The 26562-nt window shown below is 47.3% G+C and overlaps 1 protein-coding gene across 1 annotated transcript in view; it reads right to left on the minus strand.

The window, feature by feature from the left end:
- The window catches only part of LOC104337710 (mitogen-activated protein kinase kinase kinase 1), a 287667-nt gene extending 262516 nt beyond the window's left edge, over nt 1-25151 (minus strand). Inside the window, exon 1 of the mRNA XM_075446282.1 lies at nt 25078-25151. The gene's annotated coding sequence lies outside the window, so the exon portion shown is untranslated. The remainder of the gene's footprint in view (nt 1-25077) is intronic.
- Between the last annotated feature and the right edge of the window lie 1411 nt (nt 25152-26562).

A 26562-nucleotide genomic window follows, 5' to 3' on the forward strand; every position in this document is an offset into this window, starting at 1 on the left:
AGAGGCTGAGGGCTTGTGCTTTTTTCCCAATTGTCTTGTCAATGCCCCCTTCCCTGGCCAGGGATTCCAGCTGCTTGGCTTCCCTGCCCTCTAAGTCCAAGCTACTGGCCCCGTGACAATGTGCTCCTGGAAGACCGTTGAAATCATTCCACATATCTCGCATCTCACTCAGGGATATGGACCGGGTGATGACCTCTGGCTCTGCCTCCTTCTCCTGTGATGGCCTTGGCTCATTGTCATCCCTTAGGGTGCGAACTGGTTTTTTTGTATGTTTCTTTTTCTTTACAGGGGTGACTGCTACCGGCATGGGCTGGTTTTCTGGCTCAGCCACGGTGCCTGCTGCCGGAACTGGAGCAGCCGCAGCAGTTGTGACAGCAGCAGCCGCAGCGCCGGTTGCGCGGGCAGTGGCATTCGCGGTGCTGGCCAGAGCGGGTGCAGAGCTGTTTGGGAGGGCGGGGGAAGCCATAGTTCCTGTCACTCTGTTTTCCCCCCTGTCCCCTTTAGATCACTGAATAGTGTTGAACAGGGCAGCTCGGTAGGCACGGACCAGACCCCAGCACATTGCAATAATTTATGTCTCCCTGGCATTCCCAGGGTGGCAGCACACTTCTTCCAAATATTCTACGAGTTTGTCAGGATTCTTCACAGGGGGTGAAGGGGGGATTCTTCTCAGGGATGAAGTTCCAAAACACCGGGGGTGCCCACTGTCCTAGGCATTTGCCCACACTATTTCACACACCCAGCCACTCATAGCTGGGGTATCTGCACAATGTTTTTATCTACTGGTTTAACCCTAAACAAGACCTGAAATCCGTTCAGGAGAGAGAACAATAGGAGCATGCTGGCCTGAGCATCCCAGGGATTCTCGAAATTCTCAAAAGCTGTTGCGATCAGCCTGAAGGAGAGAAGAGGGGAGGAAGAGTAGCGGAAAGTATCCCCCCTGTTTTTCCCCGTAGATTGGATTTGATTATTAATAAATTCTGAGAGATAGCATCTGAGGTATGGAAATGACCGCAGTGCTGAATGTAAATACAAGCCTAACTTCATGCCCAGTCATATTATCATATCATAAGTCAATATTATACAGTACAGCAGAATCGTAATCCTGATCTTTTTCCCAGAGGTAATGAACAACACCGCAGCGAACACATACTGCAAGTTAGGGTTTACATATCACAACCATGTGACCAAAGACAGCAGCATTTTGACTGGCGACTATTAACTTATACAATAAATGTGTATAACAAATTATAACAAAGTTGTTTTAACACACTCTGCTCAGCCCTGCCGTTATCCCTGCCCCACGTTGGGCGCCAATTATGAATGTCACCGCACGACGCCCCGCTTGCTCCCAAGTTGCGATTAACTTCCCCTTGGCCAGCTCCCCTCCCCGTCCCCCCAGAACCCAGCATGACGGCACATGGTATTGAATACCCTGTTTTGTTTGGCCAGTTTGGGTCAGCCTGCTCAGCTGTGGATATATTGTTGATCCTTCACCTCCAGAGTAATTTCTCCTTTTTGAAATGTAATTTTTGCACCCAATTGTTCCAACAAATCCCTTCCCAGAAGTGCCTTTGGGGAATTGGGCATATACAAGAATTTGTGGATGCCCCATTGTTTTCTTAATTTGTACTTTAAAGGTTTACAAAAGTATGCCTTTTCACTTTGGTCAGTCGCCCCTTTTACCATGATATAGTCACTCCCCAGGGGCATCAAGGCTTGATTCAAAACTGAGTATGTTGCCCCCGTGTCAACCAAAAATTCTGCCTCTTGTTGTTCCTTCCCTAGCTTCATTATAACCAGTGGATCCACTAGGGTGGATTCCCCAGGTCCCCGTCAATCTTCCTTAACATGAGCTACCATTCTTTTTGTCTGATGATTTTGTTCGTTTCCCTTGTTTCTTGGACATTCCCTTTTCCAATGACCAAATCTCTTACACACGCACATTGGTCTCTGACTAACCGGGACGGTTCTCGTCTAGGTTTTCTCTCTCCCTCTTCCCTGACAATTGCTACCATTCTCCTCTGTCCTTGTTTGCACCCTTCTTCTCTATTGCTAAACATTCTCCATGCTTCATCCAGTAAGACTTCCAAATTTCTCCCTTCTGTGGGGCGCAACTTCTGGAGTTTGCGCTTAATGTCTCCCATAGACTGACCCAAAAATAGGGAGACTAGTTGTTGTATTCCTACCTCTGACCCAGGGTCCAGCGGTGTGTTACGGTGCATTACATCCCTCATTCGGTCCAGGAATTCGGATGGAGACTTGGAAGGACCCTGTTTAACTGCATATAAAGCTGACCAATTTATAGTTTTGGGAATGGCCTTCTCCATTCCTTTAAAAATCCATTCTCGTTATGCCTGCAACCTTTCCCTGTGAACAGACCTGTTAGCATCCCACTTTGGGTCTTGGAGGGGGAAATAATCCTTAACCTCACCCCCCTTCTCTTTATAGTGGTTTTCAGCCAAATCACCTGCAGTTTTCAGAATTAACTGTTTCTCTGTTTCGGTTACATGTTCTAATAAAAATTGTATATCATCCCAGTCAGGATTATGTTGTTTTATCATAATTTTAAAATGTTTAGCGACCCTTGCGGGGTCTGTCCAATACTCTCGAGCCACCCTTTCCCAGGCTTCTAGATCATTAGTGGAGAAGGGTACTTTAACCAACATTGTTCCACTGTCAGGTCCTACCGCCTCTCGAAGAGGTGCTTGTAAAGCTGTTGAGGTAGACTTCTTCCTAGTTCGGGAAGACACAGGGCTGTTTGAAGGAATGGAGGTTTTGTCCGAGTCCGCATCCTGTTCCTGTGACTGGGGGGGGGGGGGGGGCTTGAACAAGTCAGTTAGATCCTGTTCTGGCACCTGGTGAATTTTATTAGCTTTAGTACATCTTTGCCCAATGTTACATGCTGAACAACACCGCCTCAGTTTACCTCCGAGTTCTTTATTATTTTCTTGCTCAAGTGCGAGTACCATGGGGTCCTGTGGTGGTATCATTTCACAGTCCCTTTGCCACTCCGGATGGTTTCAGAGGGTGAAAAACATATCCGCATATGAGACCTCATCCCATTTTCCTTCTCTCCTCAAAACCAGCATTAGCTGCAAAAGGGTATTATAGTCTATTGACCCATTTAATGGCCACTTGGCCCATCTTCCAATTTATATAGAGGCCACCATTGATTGCAATATTTGATAAGGGCCCTTTTACTTTCTATGCCTCCAGTCCCAACAATGTCTTTCCAGTGAGCGAGTACACAGCCTAAAGGACTCTTTTTCAAAATTCCTCCCTGATTGTTACCCATTTCGTGACTTACTGCCCCTTTAATTTGACTTTTGCTGTTCTTTTAATAAATTTCCACACAAATCGTTTCTTACAACTCGTTATAGTTTCCTCCCAATCTTTCTCCCACACATCCCAAATTTCCGGAATCAATTTTTCCCTTCCACACACCAGCTCCACTACCTCAATTTCTTGGTGAGTTCTTTCCCAACTATAAAACCGTGGGGTCCAGGGAAGGCACCTAGGACACTGCACTCCTCGCTTACTAGATACACAGTACCACTTTTTATCACAAGATTTACATTTCAACAGGACCCAAGCTTGGTGCCAATTCTTATATAATCTAGGAGCTAGCCCACATGCGAAGCAGGGAATTATTCCTACTTGCCCACCAACCCCAGGACTTATAAGGGTTTCTGGAGGTCACATATGCCCCTTTCAAATAAAACCTGTTTTCTCCCCTTTGTATCCAATCCCCCCTTTCATTTAAATACTCCCAAGGTTTGAACCCAAACCACCTAAGGAGTGATTTCCTTCACTCTGCCACTTTAATAATTAACCAGTTCCCATTCCCCATCACTTAGGAGAGTGATTAGGCACTACAGCAGCCCAAGTTGCACGTTAAAAAGATTTACAGTCTTTATAATCGTTCCAAGCGCTTTGTCCATCTCTGGCCGTGCTCCTCGCGGAGTTACGGAACCGCGGATCGGGACTCCCACTCGCTTCACAACAATGCTGTGTCTCAACCACACATACACATGCACAAAGACAATACTTTTAACATAAAATCCCCGGGCATTAAATTATAACATTATCACTTCAGCTAACGTTCATACAAAAACAACCCAAATGCAATTGCAGTTAACATTCATACAGAAACAACCCGAATGCAATTGCGCGGAGGCCCACTTACCCTTCTCCTGCTTCCTATATATCAATCATCATCAGGTCCGTCCTGGCTCCAGACACTGGGATACAGCGGTAACCTCGGATTTGCTCGATCTACCCTCAAGATCGCTAGCGGCCGCTCTATCGGTCAGCAAACTCCCCCTTCCTTACCAGGGTACCCTTTGCCCACGGGGACTATGCTGCACGCCAGACGTCTCAGCGCGATTTACCAGCAGCCCCGACCACGCATACGACTTACAGACCCTTCCCTACAAAACATACCGTTCATATCCGCGGCTTCAGGAGGTTGTTGTCTGCTCTCCGGGTGAGCGGCCGGCAGCGGAGGCTCCTCCGAGGAAATTGCTCCACAGTCACTCCCACGACCGAGTAGAGATCTCCTGCCTGGCTCGCCAAAACTGATGTGCGGAAAACAGACTTCACAATCTGTAAGATTGTAAAGTAGGTATGTTTATTCGGCGCCGGGCGGCACGGGGGGTGTAGCCCCACCAAAGTTGTGCACGCCGGACAGTAACTTGCTCCTTCCATTTATACAGTCGAATATTATATATTCATTAAATTTCCCAATCCGCCTATACATATGCATGACCTATCCCCGCTTGTATTAAAATCAGTTAATTTCCATAGACCCCTCCCAGCCATGCTTGCGCAGTGCCTCCTGGTGGTGGTCGTCGGGGGTCCCAAGATGAAGGCCCATTCTCTTCATCACGGTGTTCACTGATTGACCTTTGTTTCTGGGCAAACTCAGTTCTCTTCTGGCTCCCATCCAAACTGCAAGGTCAGTCTTAGCCGCTTCTAGGCAACTGCCCAGCCCTTATCCGGAACTACCCCCCTTTGTAAGAAAATGCAAGATGCTCTGCCTCAGTTAAGCACTATAGATAAGCACTATCAGTTCTCTGCACAGCAACTATCAGGCAGTGCTGCCTCTACTAAATTCCTTAACTATTAGGCAAGGCTGCATCTACTAAAATCCCTTTAACTCCTTCCTTCAAAGTAAGGGGGTTAGTTTGGATCTAAACATTGCTTTGTAAACTGATATTTCTTCATGACACAGAACCCCAGAACTGACTGTAACAGTCATTTTCAACTGGAAGCCTGTCTGTAGTAAAAGGGCTGCTGACTGCTTGTAGATGTATGAGAAAAGGCATAGGAAGGTGTTTTTGTTTAGCCTGGATAAATGCCAAGTGCCCACCAAAATTGCTGTAACACTCCCCCTCCTCAAATGGACAGGGGAGAGGAAATATGATGAAAGGCTCGAGGGTCAAGATAAGGACAGGGAGAGATCACTCACCAATTACTGTCATGGACAAAATGACTGAACTTGGGGAGAAAAGGGAGTTGAATTCATCACCAATCAAATCAGAGTAGGATAATGAGAAATAAAACCAAATCTTAAAACACCTTGCCCCCCACCCCTCCCTTCTTCCCGGGCTCAAATTCACTCCCAATTTCTCTGCCTCCTACCCCTGAGCGGCACAGGGGGATGGGGAATGGGGCTTACAGTCAGTTCATCGCACATTGTCTCTGCCGCTCCTTCCTCCTCAGGGGGAAGACTCCTCACACTCTTCCCCTGCTCCAGCGTGAAGGTTCCTCTCACAGGAGACAGTTCTCCACAAACTTTTCCAATGTGAGTCCTTCCCAGGGGCTGCAGCTCTTCACGAACTGCCCCAGCATGTGTCCTTCCCATGGGATGCAGTCCTTCAGGAACAGGCTGCTCCAGCGTGGGTCCCCCACAGAGTCACAGACTCCTTCAGGCATACATCTGCTCCAGCATGGGGTTTTCCATGGGCTGCAGGTGGACATCTGCTCCACCCTGGACCTCCATGGGTTGCAGGGGGACAGCCTGCCTCACCATGGTCTTCATCACAGGCTTCAGGGGAAAAACCTCTGCTCTGGCATCTGGAGCACCTCCTCCCCCTCCTTCTTCGCTGACCTTGGTGTCTGCAGGGTTGTTTCTCTCACAGAGTCTCACCCCTCTTTCTCCACTGCCGTTCTACCACAGTTTTTTCCCCCCTTCTTAAATATGTTATCACAGAGGCGCTACCACCGTCGCTGATTGGCTTGGCCTTGACCAGCAGCGGGTCCGTCTTAGAGCCAGCTGACACTATCTCTGTCAGATATGGGGCAAGCTTCTAGCAGATTCTCACAGAAGCCACCCCTATAGCCCCCCCTGCTACCAAAACCTTGCTACGCAAACCCACAACATCAGGGCAAATTCACCTAACTTTGACAGCAATCATCTATGTGACATTCGTAATGTGGTTAAGGCCTGCATCAGAAAAAACTTGAGGTTCCCCACCCTGAGGAAGGTGAGAACCACTGCTCTAGAAACACCAGGGTACAAAACTAAACCAAAATAAAACTTATTTCACTGTATCAGAAAGTCAAGAGTCTTTCGCTTTCCCACTTGCAGACTTGCTCCCTTACTTGATATTTGGGAATCCTCTAGTCTCAGTATCTATTTATTTTATTTTTATGAGTGTCCTTGAATGTAATGGAAGAATAAACATTTTTGTTTTCACAGGCTTGTGGATTTTCATAGGAGTGTAGCTGCATCCACTCAGTTTACAAAACAGAGCTGCATCATCACATTTGTTAATTTGATGATTCTTGGCCTGTCTGCATTTTTGGCTGCCAAGCTCCTACTTAAATGTAGAGTTTGTTATGTTTTGATAGGCCCCAAGAGGAATTTCTTGATCAAAGTTTTAGAGTCAAAGAGGACTGGCCAGTTTTATAGCTCACAGAATTACCAAGTTGTTAATAGTTGTAGACTATGGGAACTCTGTCACAGCAAGAAGCCAGCTCTGCACATCCCCTCCTGAACCCGCACCAGCCTCCTGTGGGTTGCACTCTGGCAGGAGAAATGACAACAGGCTGAAGCCCCTTACTCTTGCACAGATGTGTCTGTGATGCGATTGGGAACAAAGCCATGATCGTGCTTGGGGTGGAAGTCCCGCTTCCCGATCTCCATCATGAGATGCAGAATCTTGAAGGGGTGATAACAATCCAGACCTAAATCACTGACAATCTAGTAGCAATTAATTAAGATAACATGATTTTCACCTCTGATTAAGCAGGAAATATGAAGGTAGGACATATAGCACCTTAAAGTGGTGAGGAATCAGGGGATGGCCGCACTGGTGTTCTGGTTCTGGTTAAAACAGAACTGATTCTCTTTTAGCGAATCTTCCTTATAGCTAAGTTCTTTGAAGTAACTGCATTTTTGTCAAGTTGGTTGCATATTTTACAGACACTGTCCGCTCCAAAGCTGATAACACCTAATGCTTATAGTTACACTGAGCTAACGGTAGGAAAGGAATGCAGAAAAAGGCCCCTGTTTATCACTATAGCAGCCAAGGTCACTGATAGACCTCTTAGGTCCCGCAAGTGAGGAATCATAAAGGGTCATACTTGCAGGGAGGGGTGAACAAAACAGGTGACCCGATATTGACCAACTAGGTATTCCATGCCATGCACGTCATAGGTTAAAGCTGGGGGATCACGAGGGTCTCGCTCTCTTCGTCCATGGGCGGCTTCTGAAGAGGATCCTGCTCCTTGTCCTGCCTGTGATCCTGATCCAGATTCCGATCTGTGCATTCCTGAGTCCAGTTCCTGCCTACTGCCAAGGCCAGTCCGGGACTTCCTGGTGCTGCCTGGCAGCTGCTGGGGGGACACCAGCACCCAGGTACCAAACTCGGGAAACTCGGTATCAGTTTTGTATATTTTGTTTTATTCCTCTTGTTATTAATATTATTAGTGTTACTAGTAAAGCTGTTTTTGTATTCAATTTGTCAGTCTCTCTCCCTTTTCCTCCTTTTTCCCTTCCTCTGGTGGGAGAGTGGGGATTAATATAGAGCATCTGTCACTCGGTTTATTGCCACCCTGCTCTAAACAGTGACAACTGGGATGAGGAGGAAGATTTGCTGGTCTGTGGTGGAGGGAGACTAGGGGAACCATGAATATGGCTGGGAAATGTTGTCTAGAGATGCAGAAAGAGAGTATTTGGCTCAGTGCGCAGTTCAGCCGAGGTAAGCAGTGTTTCCCTTCAACTGCCGTTTATACACATATAAGGAAAAGCAAGCAAGTAGTCTTGTATGTACTGTAGCTTCTAGAGAGTTAATAGCTTGCAGAAGAGTTAATGGCTTACAGAGGAGTTAAAATGAAAATTATGATAGTCAATATGTGTTGCAAGATGTGGTGGGGGCAGGACTGATGATGTCCAAAAAGCAGATTTTTTACCCAGTGTGCAATAAGCCAATCCTCACACACTCAGGAGAGATACTGTTTTATTCAGGCCTGGGTGCTCGGTGGACTTTCCACAAATCAAGCACATCCAAGGCCGGCCTCTTCGCTACATTTATACATTAAATTCATGCATATTCTATCTAATACATATTCATTCTAATCTGCATGAGCTGTGCAACTAAGTGGCATCATTCTTCTTGGCTCCTTTTCAGACCCCTTTGTGCATATCTTCCTCCTTTTCAGGGGGTCTCTGGTGGTCCTCGATGGTCTTCCCAGATGAAGTACCCTAACTCCTTTTATCCATATATGGTCACATGTCACCTAAGGACAACTTAAGGCTACTTTCTTCTGTCAGCTTTCCTTTGTTCCTTCAAGAAGGAGAATTTGTCTTTGATTAAACGGATAGTGGAGATGGCCAAGATATTCTGTCTCTAAGCTTAGGTTAAACGTTAACATAATTTTGGTCATGCACTACTTGATCAAAGAAACACTACTTAAACACAAACAATACCCCTTCTTTCCAAGGGAAGAACTTGTTCTATTACAATGAGAGGGAGAGCGCTGTGTGTCACCTTTGTATGAGAGATACTGTGACTAGCAAGAATGGAACTGTCAATGGATTTTGATTATAAAACATACCTATGGCAGCTTCTGCTCTGCCAGCAGCTGTGCCCTGTAAATATTATTTGTTTCACTTGTGTAAAGTAGAAAGAGAAACTGGAAGATCTCCACAGAATTTTAGTAGGTCCTTTACTTAGTACAGTAAGTAACTGTACAATAACATGCCACCTGCACAAGCTGGGAGTAATGACAGCTGCCTAAATGCATATTAAGGAAAAAATTGCTTATTCTTTTAATCACTAAGAAATTTACTGGCAAAGATATTCATTAATGCAGTGCCAAGATTGCTCACTTCGGAGAACTAAGCTCATCAAAAATTAAAACTTCTGAAAACTGGGACACATGCTAAGCATCTTAGCTCTGTCCCCTTTGAGCAAGGCCCCAGCTTGCATATTGCACACATCCTGCCTTTGCACCATCACTGAGCTCCTGGGCCATGACCACAGGAGGCAAAGAGAGGAGAGCTGTGCCTTGATGGGAGGTACCCACACCTCTCCTGTCCTCAAGCACTGAACTTGCTTCCCTGAAACAATATCAAACCTATTGCATTTTGTAACATATCCCTCCTTATGAAAAAAAGACTGCTGTCCAAGACCATACTCTCAGTTAAATGTCCTTAGCTCACAGATTTCTCTCATATCCCACCTTACTCCTGATTCTCTCCATGGCAAGAAGACCTTTGTATATCACAAAGTGGTAAAATGATGTTTTTATACTTTCATCTTTCCCCTTTAATCATCTCCATGGTGGAGGCCTGGAGGAAGATTTGGTTCCTTTGCTTAGATCTGCCCAGCTACTCCACAACCACGGCTGCTGCTCAGGGCACTCCCAACACACCACCACACTCCATAAGCCCTTTGCTTCCTCCCTGCTCCACTTTTAAAGAAAGATTTTAGAAGACTGAGAACAGAGAAAAGAAAGAGGGACTAGCTTTAGACTGTGAATTGGACATTATATTTATGTATACATGTGCCAGAAGCAGAAAAGGGATGGATAACGATAAGGATCGATCTCCCATACCTTGACTCATGTGAATAGTCCCCCTAAAGTGGAGTTAAGTCGATATTTGAGTTAAGGCATATCCACATGAAATGGGGTTTCAGCAGATCCTGAGGGCTAAATATTTAGACTCAAACTGCTAGTCAGGTAGTACATGGTCTAGAAATAGTGTCCGAAGACATACAAGGGAAGGGAAAATGCCTGTTGATCTCTCCTGTGTGGAAATGGAGTCCCTGAGCGTGGGAAGCCTTGCACAAGACCTAAGCCTAGATCTGCATTAGTCATAACAAATAGGAGGGAAAAAGGGGGACACAAACAGTGAAATCAGAGGAAAGTATGCAGTGTACCTTGAGAAAGGGTGATTAAAGGAGCTCTGCTCTCTATGAGCTCCGACAGGGCCATGAGCTACTCCCGCCATGCGAGACTCAGTGTTTCCTCACACTCTTCCCCAGGCAGTACAGCTAAGGGCTGTTTTCCACCTGGGCCTTAAGCCACAGAGGAGGTTATTTAAATAAGGGGCAAGAGCGGAAGGCAGGAAGAAACGTGATTTCCTTCATTCTAAGCAAACCTGACACCCCAGGCTGAGCCTGCCTTGAGCTAGGACACAGCCTGCCAGCTAAACTGGCATATCTTCACCAGGAGCGTATGACCCTCTGCACACGCACAGCCATTATCAGCAAGCAGAGAGATAGTGGTGCTGTTGAGCAGCCCCAAGAACAGTGTTAGCTGCCCAGCTCTTCCATTCTACCCTGTGAATGCATTATATATGGTGATTACGGATTCAAGGAACTTGTAGCCTGTCTTGTGCATGGAGGCACCAGCTGCGGCTTTCCTGTGCCATAACTACTGGAACCAGTCACCCTCCCAGTGTAGTGGGAGGGGGAAGGGAACAGGAGAGACTTTTTGACCAGGCTTACCCCTGTATTGCAGTTAGAGCTGAATTTTCCCTTGGTATTGTGAACCACAGCCATAGGCTTCCCGGGGGCTTCAGCGCACAGGCTTCAGCCTCCTTCTTCCCCACCCTGGGGTGGGTAAAGCTGCCTCCTGAAGCATGCAATGTAGTCCTACGTGGCAGAGAGGCTATTTATCTGCATTATTCACCATGCCTAGGAGGAAAGGGGGGCTGACAGTGGGATTCATGTGTGGTGTTGCCATCCTGCCCAGCTCCTGGGCACACGTAACTAGAATGACCCTGGGAGGCACGATGGGGCACAGCAGAGAAATCAGGAGCAGCAGTGGTCGAAGGATACAGGTGCTTTAGGAAAGACAGGCAGGGGAGACAAGGAGGGGGGGGTCACCCTCTACATCAACAACCAGCTGGAGTGCATGGAGTTCTACCTGGGGATGGATGAGGAGCCAGCCAAGAGCTTATGGGTCAGGATTAAAGGCAGGGCAGGGACAGGTGACATTACAGTGGGAGTCTGCTACAGGCCACCCGACCAGGACGAGTGAGCGGATGAGGCCCTCTATAGGCAGATAGGAGAAGCCTCATGTTCACAAGCCCTGGTCCTCATGGGGGACTTCAATCACCCCAATATCTGTTGGCGGGACAGCACAGCAGGGCATAAGCAATCCAGGAGGTTCCTGGACTGCGGTGATGATAACTTCCTCCTCCAAGTGATAGAGGAGCCCACGAGGAGAGGTGCGATGCTGGACCTTGTTCTCACCAACAAGGAGGGGTTGGTGGGGAATGTGAAGCTCAAGGGCAGCCTTGGCTGCAGTGGCCGTGAAATGGTGGAGTCAAAGACTCTTAGGGCAGCGAGGAGGGTGCACAGCAAGCTCACTACCCTGGACTTCAGGAGAGCAGACTTTGGCCTCCTCAGGGATCTTCTCGGTAGAGTACCATGGGATAAAGCCCTAGAGGGAAGAGGGGCCCAGGAAAGCTGGTTAATATTCAAGGATCACCTCCTCCAAGCTCAGGAGGGATGCATCCCAACAAAGATGGTGAAGTCAGGCAAAAATGCCAAGAGACCTGCATGGATGAACAAGGAGCTCCTGGACAAAGTCAAACAAAAAAGGAAGTCTACAGAGGGTGGAAGCAAGGACAGGTAGCTTGGGAGGAATACAGAGACATTGTCCAAGCAGCCAGGGATCAGGTTAGGAAAGCTAAAGCCCTCGTAGAATTAAAGCTGGCCAGGGACATCAAGGGCAACATGAAAAGCTTCTATAGGCACATCAGTGATAAAAGGAAGACTAGGGAAAATGTTGGCCCTCTCTTGAAGGAAACGGAAGACCTCGTTACTCAAGAACTTTTTTGCTTCGGTCTTCACCGGCAAGTGCTCCAGCCACATCGCCCAAGTTGCAGGAGGCACAGGCAGGGACTGGGAGAATGAAGAACCACCCACTGTAGGAGATCAGGTTCAAGACCATCTAAGGAACCTGAAGGTGCACAAGTCCATGGGACCTGATGAGATGCATCTGCGGGTCCTGAGGGAACTGGTGGATGAAGTTGCTAAGCTGCTATCCATCGTATTTGAGAAGTTACGGCAGTCAGGTAAAGTTCCCACTGACTGGAAAAGGGGCAACATCACCCCCGTTTGCAAAAAGGGTAAAAAGGAAGACCCGGGGAACTACAGGCCAGTCAGCCTCACCTCTGTGCCTGGGAAGATCATGGAACAGATCCTCCTAGAAGCTATGCTAAGGCACATGGAAAATAAGGAGGTCATTAGTGACAGCCAACATGGCTTCCCTAAGGGAAAATCATGCCTGACAAATTTGGTGGCCTTCTACGATGGGGTTACTGCATTGGTGGATATATGGAATATCCCTTTGGTCAGTTGGGGTCAGCTGTCCTGGCTGTGTCCCCTCCCAACTTCCCAGCCTACTCGCTGGTGGGGCTGTGTGAGAAGCAGAAAAGGCCTTGACTCTGTGTAAGCAACACTCAGCAACAATGAAAACATCCCTGTATTATTGTCCTGATCCAATATTGGGAGGGTTTTCAATGCGATCCCAGGGGATTAGATTAAGATGCAAATGGAGTCATATGCTGTACAACCTTGTAAACTTTATTTCATAGAATCATAGAATCATAGAATCATAGAAAGTTTTGGGTCAGAAGGGACCCCTAGAGGTCATCTAGTCCAACCCCCCCGCAGCGAGCAGGGACACTGCTAACTAGATCAGGTTGCTCAGAGCCCTGTCCAACCTGGTCTTGAATGTTTCCAGGGATGGGGCCTCCACTACCTCTCTGGGCAACCCGTTCCAGTGTTTCACAACCCTCATTGTAAAGAATTTCTTCCTTATATCCAGCCTAAACCTACCCTGTTTTAGTTTAAAACCATTACCCCTCATCCTGTCACTGCTGTCTCTACTAAAAAGATTGTCCCCATCTTTCCTATAGGCTCCCTTTAAGTACTGAAAGGCTGCAATCAGGTCTCCCCGCAGCCTTCTCTTCTCCAGGCTGAACAAGCCCAACTCTCTCAGCCTGTCCTCATAGGAGAGGTGCTCCAGCCCTCGGATCATTTTTGTAGCCCTCCTTTGGACCCGCTCCAACAGTTCCATGTCCTTCTTGTGCTGAGGGCTCCAGAGCTGAACGCAGTACTCCAGGTGAGGTCTCACCAGAGCAGAGTAGAGGGGCAGAATCACCTCCCTCGACCTGCTGGCCACGCTTCTCCTGATGCAGCCCAGGACACGGTTGGCCCTCTGGGCTGCCAGCGCACATTGCCGGCTCATGTCCAGCCTTTCGTCTATCACTACCCTCAAGTCCCTTTCAGCACAGCTGCTCTCGATTCTTTCATCCCCCAGCCTGGATTGATAGCGGGGATTATCCCGACCCAGGTGTAGGACCTTGCACTTGGCCTTGTTGAACCTCATGAGGTTCACACAGGCCCACCTCTCCAGCTTGTCCAGGTCCCTCTGGTTGGCATCCCCTCCTTCTGGTGTATCAACTGTACCACTCAACTTGGTGTCATCTGCAAACTTGCTGAGGGTACACTCGATGTCACTGTCCATGTCATTGATAAATATATTGAACAGCACCGGTCCCAGTACAGACCCCTGAGGGACTCCACTTGTCACTGGTCTCCATCCGGACATTGAGCCGTTGACCACTACCCTTTGGCTGCGACCATCCAACCAATTCCTTAGCCACCAAACAGTCCACCCATCAAATCCATGGCTCTCCAATTTAGAGAGAAGGATGTTGTGGGGGACCGTGTCAAAGGCTTTACAAAAATCCAGATAGATGACGTCCATTGGTTTTCCCTTGTCCACCCTTGTTGTTACACCATCATAGAAAGCCACTAGGTTGGTGAGGCAGGACTTGCCCTTGGGGAAGCCATGCTGGCTGTCTCGAATCACCTCCTTGTCCTCCATGTGCCTTAGCATATCTTCTAGGAGGATCTGTTCCATGATCTTCCCAGGCACAGAGGTGAGGCTGACAGGTCGGTAGTTCCCAGGGTCTTCCTTTCTACCCTTTTTGAAAAGAGGCACAATGTTTCCCTTTTTCCAGTCACTGGGGACTTCCCCTGACTGCCATGACTTTTCAAATATCATGGAGAGTGGCTTGGCAACTACGTCAGCCAGTTCCCTCAGGACTCTGGGATGCATCTCATCAGGTCCCCTGGACTTCTGTACGTTTAGGTTCTTCAGGAGGTCCCGAACCTGGTCTTCACTTACAGCTGGAGGGATTTTACCCTCCTGGTCTCCTTCATGCCATCCATCGACTCGGGAGGGGTGAGGAGAGAGGTTGCCAGTGAAGACTGAGGCAAAAAAGTTGTGGAGTACCTCAGCTTTCTCCTCATCTGCTGTTGCCAGTTTGTCGGTCTCGCTCATGAGCAGGGGTACACTTTCTTTGACCATCTTTTTCTGGCTGACATACCTGTAGAAGCCCTTCTTGTTATTTTTCGCATCCCTTGCCAAGTTCAGCTCCAGCTGTGCCTTGGCCTTCCTGACCCCATCCCTACACAACCGGGCAGCTTCCCTATACTCTTCCCAGGAAGCCAGTCCCTGCTTCCACTGCCTGTGCAGTTCCCTCTTCTTCCTTAGTTTGACCAGCGTCTCTTGCCTCAGCCATGCCGGTCTCTTCCCTTCTCTGCCCGACTTCTTACACTTGGGGATCGAGAGCTCTTGCGCTCTCTGGAATACATCCTTAAAGACCTGCCAGCTCTGTTCTGCTGCCCTGTCCCTGAGGACCGTTTCCCAGGGAGTCCTTCTGACTATCTCCTTGAAGAGCTGGAAATTTGCCCTCCTAAAATTTAGGGTCCTGACTATGCTCTTCGTTATTCCCATTTCCCTCAGTAGCGTTAGTTCCACCAGCGCGTGGTCACTGCAGCCCAGGCTACCTCCGATCTTGACATCCCCAACGAGCTCACTCGCACTGGTGACCACCGGGTCTAGTATCGCATCCCCTCGGGTAGGGGTGCTTATTACCTGGCTTAAGAAGTTGTCCTCAATGCATTCTAGGAACCTGCTGGATTGCCTACAGCTTGCCGTGTTGCTTTTCCAGCAGATGTTGGGGTGGTTGAAGTCCGCCAGTTGGACAAGAGCCTGTGAGCGCGAAGTCTCCTGGAGTTGGAGGAAGAACGCTTCATCTATCAGCTCCTCTTGATCTGGCGTCTTGTAGTAGACACCAACCACTAGGTTCCCTTTGTTGCCTCGGTGAACCGGGAATTGGAGGTCGGGCGGGGACGGCAGTGGGGGGAGTACATGAGAAAGAGAGAAAGGAGTAAAGTCGAAAAGCCCCAGTGGGCGAGGAAAGGAGTGCGGGGGGGGGGGAGGGGAGATCGATTACCACCACCACCACGAATTCGATAATGTCCAGCGATGTCCGGTCGGCTCAGTCTCTGTGCAAGTGTGGAGGTCCCGGCGAGGATGAGGTTCGTCAGCAAGGCGGTGAGGAGGAGACCAAGAGGGCTCCGAGGAGCATGTGCTGCCCTTTTATAGGGGCATTTGCCCATGCACAGAGCATGTCTGCATACGTGCAGTTCATGCCATACGTGCTGCCCGCTTAGACAAGTCCTCTCTTGCCAGTCCACGCGCTAGTGTGCGTGCAAGCACTTTCCTGCAGGTCATTATGGCGTTTGTTTCGGAGGCCAGGAAGAGACGAGAACAGCAATGTCGAGACAAAAACAGTTCGTAGCAGTCTTCTACACCACCCCATGGCTCGACATTGCTGCCTTTGCAGTGGTGTGGGAGGTGGCAGAGAGAGAGAGAGAACGAGAGAGAGAGAGAGAGAAATGAGAGAGAGATAGGGGTAGAAACCAGGATAGAGGGGATGCATGACACAGCAGGGGAGGGAGAGACCAAAAAAAAGGGGTTTGGCACAGAAAATGCTCAATTGCAGGCAGGTCGAAACATTACACAGTGCAAACGCTGTTTCTTTTAACACTGCTAAGTTTAACAATGTCTTGTCGAACAAAAGTTTGAGGAATCAGGTAAGTATGAGGTACTCTTTTCATGATAACAAACATACAACATCAGGGTGGGTGTGACATGGATATAGGTATGCAATTCTTCCCTTTCATGATTTGAGAGATTTGAAAGGTCTAAATGATGGGTACAGTGGTTGGTTTTGGTTGGCGAATGACATGGATCTGTCTTACGCCATCAGGTGACGTGATGGGTATGAATTGCACATTGGATACCACATGTCGGATTAACTGAACAAAACAGGGGATAATACATGGTAAAAACATTAAAGCAGCAACCGCGCATAACAGGAATAGTAGCAATTGTTTTACCCATCGTGTCCCTGGTAACCAGGACCACAAATCACCAGTCCAACCGTTCCATGTTTGGACAGGAACATGAGCGATTCTCCTAACATCTTTGGTCAATGGAGGACCACTTCACCCATGTCATCTATCTCCAAGCAACAGTTAGAAATATTTAGTTTCCCACACACCCCTCCCTCTTTAGCTAATAGGTAATCCAGGACCACACAATGTTGAAGGATTGCTGTGCGCATCTGTTGAGACTGCTGAGTTAAAAGGTCTAAGGCATCGGCGGTTTTATTAGTGATGATTTCTAGAGCCGCTTGCAATTGAATTATCTGATTTAAACTGTAAATTGGTTCCCTAGCTCCCGATATTGGTTCATTGGGGTTCCAGGTGGCGGGTCCGTAATGTTGAATTATTCACTCAGGAGGCCACTCATCACTCCCCCATTTTTGCGTTTCACCCAGGTTAACCTCAATAGATCACATCTTACGGGCAACCCTTCTATCCCCTAGATCATCATATAGTCCCCAAACAAGGTCCGCCCATCTCCGGAAGGAGGAAAAACATGGGCCGGATAATCCCTACGTAACAAGTCCCTGACCATTCTGTCAGTAAATGTTTATAGGCAGTGTGTCCACAGATCCAATAATGACCCCTTTTTGCCCCAGTGCCATAAGCAAATGGTCCAGCTGTCTCCCTTGGAGACTGAAAATTAGTTGTGTCCTTGTCGCCAAAAGGGCTAAAAAACTCAGTGGGGCTGTCATTTATTTGGCCGGTGCAGTACCAGGCACCGGAATTGTTTTTTCCATGCACACATTTGACTATAAGGGTAATAATTGGACCGCTGGAGGAAAAATGTTTCATTTTTGTTTGACCAGTATCCTTTAAATACCCGATTGCACCCGGCTTCATCAAGCCACATCCATATATGGACACTTCTATCTTTATCAACTAACTTACGGGTGAGTGTCCATTTGCACTTGCTTTCCCCAACATGGATCCCTCCCTTCTGTGTATGATTTAAACAATATTGCCCGACAGCTGGAAATTGAATTGGCCACGTTCCGCTGTCGCCCCAAGTGTCGTTCATGGTCTCACTATAATTGCTCACAATCTGGGCTGGGGTATGGGGTGTGGACGTCCATGGCCAACTCGATAACCCCAGGGGTCCACCACAGACCCAACAATGACTCAGATTAAAAGTTCGACTTACAGCTTTGGCTAACAACACAAACTCATTGTCCCTAAAGGGATCATAGGGATCAGTGGGAGGTGGAGGAACTGGTCTTTCGTCGCTTCCATAGATACATCCCCAAACTAGTGTGACCAAAAATAACATGTGCATTCTGATTAAGTCGCAATCTGTGTCCATTTTACTTTCTCCGGGAGGGTGTATCTGGATCAGTTGATCCTTCCTGGAAAATAAGAACAGAAACAAACTCGCTTCTCGGGTCAGAAGGAAGGAACAATCCACTTAACGTGAATCTTATGGACCTTCCCACAAGCGTCTCTCGCCTTCCAAGTGTATTTGTTCCCCAGGGCGTCCGATACCAACGGTACTGCTCCCACGGTGGGGAGTTCAACCAGGACAGGTTGTCTGGGGAAATGGGATGGGCTGTCAGAGTGACCAGGGCCATGTGAGGTGGGCATAACTGTCGGGGCTTGGGGGAAAAACACTGTAATCTTTGTGTAGGCGTGGGTAACGGACCGTTGTAACGATGTGACCCCAATATGAGTATGATCGTACAGCTTTATTAGTCAGCAAAACAAGGTTTATATAGCAAAACTATTACAGCATCTGAATGGTTAAAACCCCAACCCATATATAGGCAAAACTACTGCAACTCGTTGTGATTGGTGCAGAGCTGCATCTCGAAGTGAAAACAATACTGTGGCAGGAAACAGCAACGTGGCAGGAAGGAAGTGACAGTGTGGCAGGAAACGGTGATGTTCCCCCTGCTCCAGTGTCCCGAGCTCGTCGCTCTGCCTTCCCAGCAGGGTTCCGTGTCAGCCGCTCCCAAGGCTCACCTCCGGATCAGAACCTGGGTTGCTCAGCGCACCAAACTATGTCCCCTCTCGTCCAGCCAGGACTCCACAATTCCCCCTTTTTGTTTTTTGAGCAAGCCAGGTTTGCTTCGTCATCTTGGAGAGAGCCATTTTAAGACAGCTAAAGCAAATACATATTATAACTCCAACAGCAAGTAACACGATACATATGCGCAAAATTTCTATAATTAAACCGTTAAGCCAAGCGGGCAGATTACCAAAGAGCGAGGTGAGAAATCCATCAAAAAATCCCTGGCTTTGTTGTATTTGATTGGCGTGCTGTTCAAGCCATTATAATTGCTTGTGGATGGACTTACTATGATCGGACAAGTTCATACAGCACATGCCTTCAAAATCCTCACAGCCATGTCCCTGGGCCAGCAGTAAAAAATCAATTGCGGCTCTATTTTGCAATACTGCATGTTGTAGACTACTCTGATCTTCTAGCAGCGATTGCAAGACTTTTGTGGTAACACTGGCTTGCTTCTCTGCCCAGCGTTCCGTATTCGCCAATCTACTTCTGTAGCAGTGTTCCGTGTTCACTACTTTCAAGGTCTATCTCCATTACCAAGCCTGGGTTGCTCTACAGCACCAAACTATGTCCCCTCTCGTCCAGCCAGGACTCCACAATTCCCCCTTTTTGTTTTTTGAGCAAGCCAGGTATAGTTGATGAGGTGGTTGATGATGATGAGAGCTGACATTAATTTTGGTCTTCAGCTTGCTACCACTCTTTCAGAGGCCCACACAAACTACAATACTAACAGTATAAGAACACAAATGCTAATTGAAGACATAGAGATGTGAAGTGCATACCACAACCTGCTGGATATAAAGAAAGATTAAATTAACTTGGGAATGATACATACTGATGGTAAATCTGTTACCTAGCATATGGGTGTAGATTGATTTACTTGTATTCAATTTTCTTGCTGGATTTACTTGTATCCAATTTTCTTCCTGTGTGGATGGTGGGACTAAAGTACCGCTTGACCACAACATATCATTATTGTCAATGGGAGGGGATGCATCTCATCGCGTTAGGCGTCGAAATAGCAGTGTATCAATAATATGAGCTCAGTAAATTTGCACTTGGGTTATAGGTATACTTATCATATATACAAACATCCATAACATTTAGTATTGGCTATCGATATTAATTTCCTAGGTTAAGATCAATGTACCTAGAACTATGACTCATTAACTATATAGGCTAAAATTAATGTACATAAAAGCATAAAGCTGCAAACATCACCACATCTATTCCCTGCTGCATCAAATGCTTCCGAAGTCTTGATAAATCAGAGTCCAAATACAACAATCTAAAGTCAAAAACCAGAAATAGTCAATACCTGCAGAACTTACCAAACCAAAAGACACAAAACAGTTACTTAGACCAGACAAATCCGTTAGATCACAGAAACCAAATAAATCCATCAGATCACAGAAATACAAACACGGTAACATAAAACCACACGTTCATGGTCGCGACCAGTACACACACACAGGCACACCAAGTTTTTAGCATAAATCCAAATATTGCAAAGACAGGACTTACAATAATATTCAACATTTAACAGACAAATTCCCAAGCTTCAGTTTCAGGAAGAGTACTCTCTTTTCAATTTTGGATTAGAAAGGACGCTTTCCCTTCTCGTCAGGGATATAGCTCAATGCTGTGAAGCTTTTACTATGACTAACAAATAGGCAACAAAAAACAATACTGGAAGACTGCCTTTGCCTTATTAATGGTTCACGCTCAGAACTTTTTGGTCCAGTGATCAGAGGTTCTCCCCGAGAATCCCTCGGTGCCGGCTGGAGGTCCTGCAATCCCTCGGACCATTGAAGTTCAAGAGCAGCGTCCTACCTGGGTACCCAAAATCTATTACTAGAAAGCAGCAAAAGAATTAACTTCCTAAAACTTAATGTTGGAGTTCTAGAAAGCAGGCATTCTTTACTGCAGTACTGAACGCACAGGGAATACCTCTACTCAAATGTGTGTACCGAAAAGACACTCTTACTAGATATTTATGCCATGTTAACATACATAATCATTACATTTCTGCAAAGTACTTATCATTCTCCATTTCTCCCCCCCCCCTTTTTTTTTTTTTTTTTTTTTTTTTTTATATTAATGTCTTTTGTACATGCCTATTGGCACCTCTAGGCAGTTGTCAGGAGCCCTCAGGTGAAGGTTTATACTTTTCCTCATGGTGTCTGCTAGTTGGCCTTTGCTCTTGTGCAGACGCAGTTCTAAAATCGCGTATACCGTGTCCTCCAAGATTGCTTCGTTATACAAAAGCTGTTGTGGGAGATAATTGCCAAATATGCAAGGAATGTATTAATTGGTGTGGGTGGTGCACCCACTGCAGTCATCAGAGTACTTGCGTTTGCTGTAATTTTTTCAGTGTTCCCTGTGTAATAGGATCATCCAGAGTGGGTCTCTTCTGCTTCCATGTCAGAGGTTGCTCCCTGAGAGTGAGTGTGGTCACCTCTGGCATCGGATTCTGCGTTACGTTCTTTCAGCTCATGATATAGCTTCACATATTTTGCTGGTAACCATCGAGGGCCTGTTGAAAGAAGAACACACGCATACCCTCTTCCCCACGTTATTAGTTCTATAGGACTTGTCCATTGTGATTCCCCAAATTCTTTATACCATACTTTTGGTCGAACCACAAATGGAGGGACCATCCCGAATTGACGGTCAGCTGCTGTTGTAAATAATTGATCATCAGAACGATTTTAAAAATTAAGTACATTAACTGTTCCTGTGGGGTAACACTGCCCATAGGATTCCCCCTTTTTTGTTTATTTAGCATAGCTTTGAGGGTCCCGTGGACACTTTCGACAATGGCTTGTGCAGTAGAAGAATGTGGTATACCTGTAACATGTTGTATACTCCAGTCCTGTAGGAAAACAGAAATTGTCCGTGAAACGTTCCTTTTCTCCCGTATGTGCCGTGGCTACCAGAAATCCTGAGAAAGTATCCACATTAACATGTACACAAAGCAGTCGACCAAATGTTGATATATGTGTAACATCACTTTGCCACAACTCATCAGCTCGTAAACCACGAGGGTTCCCTCCTGCACACGATGGTACGGGTGTAATACATTGACAATCAGGGCATGCATGAACATTTTTTGTGGCTTGCCCCTGGGGCAAAGCAAATTGTTTATGCAAGGAAGAAGCATTTTGATGAAAGAAGTCATGAGATAATCGGGCTTGCTTGAAACTGTGTGGCAGTACTGCTGCCATTGTCAATTGATCTGCTACAACTTTTTCTTCAGTTATTGGTTTTAGTAGAGTAGTATGTAACTATATATGCATTATAAAATATACACGTACACGATTTTCTAATTTCAATAGCAATTGCATCTGCAATGCGTTGAACAATATTCACAACATGCAGAATCTGTGACAACATTGAGTGGTTCAGTCGAAAACAATTCAAAAAACGTGCAAGGCCGCTGATAGCTTAAAAATTTGTGTGGATCCTTCAACGACTAAAATAGATGATTGCTAATCTGATGAATTTGTTTGTTTCCGAAACACTGTTCATGCTCCTTTAATAGGAACAGAAACACATCGTTTTTTTGGCTGCAATGAAATTTGAGAGAGGGAATGTAACAGCTTATGTTGTGGAAGGGTATAACGTATGTTATTTAAATAATCAGCTAGAGCGGCTTGCAGTGATAAGGATTCACTGTTTAAAGCCACAAAGTCATCTTTAGCCAGCAGCAGGCAAATAGTATCAACTTGCTGACAGTGATTCCAACCTTGTGCAATAGCACAAGGACACTATGATGTGTACCTTTGAAGTCAATGTTTTCATGGGCGTATGAGACAAAAAGATTCATTCCAGAGTCTTCAACTTCTGCGTGTTAACACACCACTGATCGAAAAGAGGGTAAGGCTGTAAAACAAAACCTTCATAAATGATATGCAAATTTGTTGGCAATTCGACATTAATTCTGAAGGTAAAGGCAATTGCAATTCTATCTGAAATCTTTTGTAAAACAGTTTTTGCTTTTGGCATTGATCTTCAGGAAAATAATAAATCTGAGTCCTTTTTGACAAAGTAAATAGAGGGGACAAATCTTCAGCTGTAAAGTCAATATTTTCACTTTTCAGCAGAGTGAATAACATCATCTAGGTAGACTATCTGAACCTTGGAAAGATAATAAAGTCCAGATGTTTGTTCACAAGGAATTCTACTGCAGTAATTGAATTGTATACATTTTTTGTAACCAAGTCCTTGAATGTTAGAAAAGATGGTTCTCGCCGCGCCGCTTCTGGGCTGGCCGGAACGGGCCGGCACGCTGGGATCGAGGGAAGGGGGGTGGCGGGGGGAAAGGGGGGGGGTGGGGCAGGAACCGTGCCGCCGGTTGCCCGGGGGGAGCCATGTGCCCCACCAGGTGTAAGGTTTGCTGACCCATTCGATGCGGTGACTGCTGGCGCGGCGGCTGTACAGCGTCTGAGGGACTGTGCAGTTTTATGTTGGAATTCACCTCGTTTTGATCTCAGGTCGGGTACGCCAATTGCTGTCGAGAGACCCTGTTGTACACTTTCGGGATGCCGGATTTTTACACCCCACTTCCCGTTTCTCTGGATTCAAAGGATCGTCAGGTTTTGGCAGATTTACTTCCCGCACTTCTCATGTTCGGTAGGAATTTCGTCGTATGTAGGGTTAAATTTCAGCAGACTGCTGCTCTGTCCTTGCTTTTGAGATAAGGACAGAGGTATAGCAGCTGCTTCTGAGATAGTCTCTGTAAGTTTTAGAGCATTTAAAGCTGTATGCACTGATTTCCAAGTAATGATTTCCTCAGGGATTTTAAACTGCAAGACTTTGTTCTTTCAAACTTCACTGTAAAAAAATTCTTTAATGGAGCCTTCGCTCCTTTTCTCAGTGACTGTCCCATTCTCCAGCGAGCCGGGGGGGGGCGGGGAAAACAGACCCGATTCCTGCTCAGGGTCTGTTAGACCCAGCCCCTGCTCACGGCTTTCTTCACGTGGTAACTTAGTGGCCACTCCTCTGGCCAAACACCTGTACTTACGATTGTCATCCATTAACCTGTTCCACAGGACAGGCTGAGGCTTGTGTACCTCAGATAATGGTGGCAACGTTCCACTGTCCATCTAGGATGGCATCTCTTGTAATGCCACTCCAGCGGGTAGGTGTGATCCGTGCCAGAGGCCCAGCTAAACATCTCGGAGAAGAAGCCCCATTTTCCCGGTGGGGGGGTTGGTAACGATTGACATATGCTGGAACTGCGAGCTCTTGTCTTGAAGATGCTGCAAAACTGACTGCAACAGATCGCACGGTTTTTGGGTTTGGTGTTTTGGTTTTTTTTGTTTTGTTTTTTTTTTTTTTTTTTTTTTTTTTTTTGGTGAGTAATTTGTTCTGGCCGGCATCAGAGGGCGTCGGGAGTGGAGACGCCTCGCTGGACTGTGGCAGGGGTGGATAGAGAGGAGGGGCCGATGTTGCAGGCCGCGCCCCAGGAGGGGCCGATGTCGTAAGCTGCGCCCCTTCCCCCTCCCCCTCTGGGGGTGGTACTAGCCACTCCTCCCCTCTTCCGAAAGACAGTCGCAGTTCCGCGCCCGACTCCTCCCCGCTCCCTGGGGGCGGTCGTACTACCACGTCCGGCTCGCATTTCGAGTTGATGTCTCTGGCAGCAACTTCCGGTGGGCCACCCCCCTCTGCGCCGAGACCGGAACCGCACTCTGCACTCGCTCGAATCTCGGCAATTGTGTTACAAGTGATCCCAGTCATCCCTCTAACGGCAGGTAGCCCGAAAACCCGTGCTAATGTCCCAGGCTTAGGCGCGTGATCTTTCCCGGGCTCCGGAGCTAGCATCTGAGCTGCAGCACACGCCACCTCTCGTTCAGCTTTCATGGCTTTTAAAGTGTGTAATACTGTTCGCCAGAGCTCGCGGACGGCTTTTATCTCCTTTTCCTCCTTGTCCTCCCCCGTTATTGTCCTTTCCCACATCATCTCTCCTAACTCTTGCCATTCCGAGACGGAAATCAGTACCGGGGTATCCGCAAAGTGACCCCATCGTTGCCCCAGTTTAATCAACTTCCTGAGTTGCTTTGCCGTTGTGTCTATTCCTCTCTTAGAGAGAATACCGACTAACAACGTTGCCGCGGCATCCACCTCCATGCCAGCGACCCCGGCCTCCACGTTAAAATTTAGCTGCGCCAGGCAGCCCCAGTGTGGCTCGAAAATCCCTGGGAGTCGGCCGTCCGTACCTGCCCTGCGCGTTCGCACCCAGGCAGGACCCTCCCAGCCGTTACTCCCACGCCCCCCTCTCTAGCTGCTCACCGCAGACCGAGGGCCTCCTGCAGGGGAAACCGTCCATCCTCTGCTACCAAATGTAGGCGTGAGTTACGGACCGTTGTAACGATGTGACCCCAATATGAGTATGATCGTACAGCTTTATTAGTCAGCAAAACAAGGTTTATATAGCAAAACTATTACAGCATCTGAATGGTTAAAACCCCAACCCATATATAGGCAAAACTACTGCAACTCGTTGTGATTGGTGCAGAGCTGCATCTCGAAGTGAAAACAGTACTGTGGCAGGAAACAGCAACGTGGCAGGAAGGAAGTGACAGTGTGGCAGGAAACGGTGATGTTCCCCCTGCTCCAGTGTCCCGAGCTCGTTGCTCTGCCTTCCCAGCAGGGTTCCGTGTCAGCCGCTCCCAAGGCTCACCTCCGGATCAGAACCTGGGTTGCTCAGCGCACCAAACTATGTCCCCTCTCGTCCAGCCAGGACTCCACATCTTTGGGCATCCATTTGTTCCCCAGCGGCTATTGACACTGGTCACTGCGTCCCCCACCCGCTCGACCCATCCTGGTTTGTGTGGTTTCAGAAATCACTTTAGTAAACCGTTTGTTCTCTCCACGATCCCATTTGCTTGCGGGTAGTATGGGGTGTGGAACACCCATGAAATTCCCTCCTGGGCTGCCCATTCTTGAACCATTTTAGCTGTGAAGTGTGAACCATTGCCAGATTGAATCGACTGCATTTTAGGGAAGGTCCCAAACCATTCTTTCAGGGTCTTCACAGTGTTCTCCCCTGTTGCCTTGGTGCATGCTTTAGCCTGTGCTAGTCCAGATACTATTTCAACACCTACCAATATGTAACATTTTCCCCCTAATTTTTGAAACGGACCAATGTAATCAACCTGCCAGGCCTCCCACAAACCCTTTCCTTCTCTCAAGTGCAGGGGGTCATTTTCAAGGGGGTGTCTGCCCAAACGGACATGACATTGTTCACGAGAGGATATACATGTTTTGCATTCCTCCCTGGTAACTGACCACCCTTGAGCTTGTGCCTCAAGAAATAAATCATTAATCCCTGAATGTTTCCATTTTATATGCAGCCATTCTAATAAATGTTCCACATTTTCTATTATTTGGGTGCTTTGTAGGGGAGCTAGTCAAGCTAGTTCGTCCACTTCAGCATTCCATCGGTTCACTGGGGTGTCACTTTGTTGGTGGGATGCAACCCATGCCACTGCAAACTTCCCACATTTAGCAATTGCAAGAATGTCTTGCCATTTTTCCTTCTGCCATATCGGTATTTTGTTCCCAGAATGGTAGCCACTCTGTGCAACCTTTCAATACCGTGTAGGAGTCAGTATAAATATATACAGGGGAAATAGCTTGGGCCTCATTTTAGTCTTGTTCAGAAACTCTCAAAGACATCACGACAGAATCACAGAATCACAGAATAGTAGGGGTTGGAAGGGACCTCTGTGGGTCATCTAGTCCAACCCCCCCGCCGAAGCAGGGTCACCTACA

This window comes from Opisthocomus hoazin, chromosome W (genome assembly GCF_030867145.1).
Source record: "Opisthocomus hoazin isolate bOpiHoa1 chromosome W, bOpiHoa1.hap1, whole genome shotgun sequence".
Classification (NCBI taxonomy): Eukaryota; Metazoa; Chordata; class Aves; order Opisthocomiformes; family Opisthocomidae; genus Opisthocomus; species Opisthocomus hoazin.